The sequence below is a fragment of the Centruroides sculpturatus genome, unplaced genomic scaffold (genome assembly GCF_000671375.1).
Source record: "Centruroides sculpturatus isolate CEXI.00-Female unplaced genomic scaffold, Cexi_2.0 scaffold49, whole genome shotgun sequence".
In the NCBI taxonomy this organism is placed as follows: domain Eukaryota; kingdom Metazoa; phylum Arthropoda; class Arachnida; order Scorpiones; family Buthidae; genus Centruroides; species Centruroides sculpturatus.
The window spans coordinates 152468-154578 of NW_019384317.1; the positions used below are offsets into that span (position 1 = coordinate 152468).

Sequence of the window (2111 nt, forward strand, 5' to 3'; positions counted from 1 at the left end):
TGATTCTACATCCCGGATTACAGTAAACGATTGAATACATAAGCACGAAATATAGAATATAATACATATTGAAAAATATGTGGACTATATCTTTATGAAATCGCGTAGATAGGTTTCTATATATATAAGCTACATGTTATGTAACAGAAGTTTTTGTTCTCGTTGGATTTATAATGTTGATATTAAACAGCTGCTTATTATTATTTAAAAAAAAAAGTTTTAATAATATACCTAAACAATATTTCTTCCTGTATTCAATAGAATATTTTATTCGTAAAAAAGCGAAACTATAAAAAAACTCATTGTGAGTAATCTGAATGCTAATGATTTATTTGCAAACTTCATTAAATATAATTTAATGAAGTTTTCAAATAAACCATTAGGTATAATGTACGAAGCGATGACATAAATGGTACGTTATGTTTGCTATGTAACATTTCGGAAACAAAAATGCATCGTTGCGTTATCCGTGGGGCGAGGCCCTTGCATTAATTAAGTAAAGGTTTTTGCAGACACTCCAACCAGCTTGTAACGCATTGTAACGATTACATCCGCGTTACTTAATTTATGGGCATCCAATATATTATCAATGACGTAAAACATTAACTATTTCCTTAATTCTGCATACTTTATCATTATAATACCACCTTTTAAAATTACCGTTCTGGGGGACCCGGGATCGAATCCGGACGGGTCGAAAAATCTTCAGGAATTTTTCGGTCCGTCCGGATATGTCAGACCCAGTCCCCCACCAATCGGCCGCCCCATTGTGGGCATTTTGTTAATAGATGCCTACTAGGAAGACTTCTATGGAAACTGGCCCATAGTTAGATAAACCCTAAAAACTCCACGTGGCCAGCCCGTTCGTTAGGAGTAAACCCGCTACCAGTAATCGAAGAAAATCTTGTCATTGCTCCTTTATTAATTAAAAAAATCAATCAATTATATTATTAAACGAAACATTTTTATTTTATTTATTATTTAATACAGATAGAAAAAAAATATTTAAAGAAACGTAAAACGTATTAAATATGTTTCTAATAATTTTTTAAAAAAAACTTTTAAATTAAAGTATAAAATTTTTAATATATAAATTATTTATTTGAATAACTCTAGTAATATTATTATAACATTTAAAAATATATATATTAATTTTGAATATTTTGAAATATTTGTTTTGACAATTTTGTTTCTCAAAATGTCGATATCCGAAGAAACGTGGCCATGGTAGCAACGTGATTAGAAGATTGGAAAAAATGTTTATTATTTTATATTTTTTATGCAAGGATATATTATTGGAAATGTAAGTACTTAATTCGAATAAATGTAAGGTTAAATACTCGTTTAAAATCTTTAATAACTTATATTTTTTAATATATACACAACCTTGAATGTTTGTTATGCATATAAATTACTTTATTCATTTATTTACTGTTGACAATTTTTATTTTCAATTCAATTCAAACCACATTATTAAAATGATAATGTTTTCCATAATATTCTACCTACATTTTACTTTGTTTTTTAATTTATAGATTAGATAACTCCTATAATTAGTAACCCTTTTGCATGTGAATAATACAGATTATATTAATAATTTCTTATTAATATTATAAATAAAAATGTTATAAAATTTATTTTACAAGTTTTAAAAATGTTAAATATTCTCAAGTATTAATTTTTTAAATATTTATTAAATTGGTGAATTTTTCTAGTTTTATGTAAAGTAACTTGCTTTAACAGAATAAATTATTTTATGAATGCATGTCTCTTTAATCCGACAAATTAAGTTCGGTAGACTATCAATACAGCTTTCAGGTTAGACACTTCTTTTATTGTTTTAACATATGCATTTCAGGCTTATATAAATGCTAAGCCCCTCTTCAGTGCAATAATATGGTTCTGTCTTCTGAAACCACGGTGTATAACGTACAACATTGGGAAGAGTTTTTAGAAGACAGAACCATATTATTGCACTGAAGAGGGGCTTAGCATTTATATAAGCCTGAAATGCATATGTGAAAACAATAAAAGAAGTGTCTAACCTGAAAGCTGTATTGATAGTCTACCGAACTTAATTTGTCGGATTAAAGAGACATGCATTCATAACA

General features: G+C 27.6%; 1 protein-coding gene across 1 annotated transcript in view; it reads left to right on the plus strand.

Moving 5' to 3' along the window:
- Nucleotides 1-1195: 1195 nt before the first annotated feature.
- LOC111623842 (exportin-T-like) overlaps nt 1196-2111 on the plus strand; it is a 64340-nt gene continuing 63424 nt past the window's right edge. The window contains exon 1 of the mRNA XM_023366563.1: nt 1196-1303. The gene's annotated coding sequence lies outside the window, so the exon portion shown is untranslated. The remainder of the gene's footprint in view (nt 1304-2111) is intronic.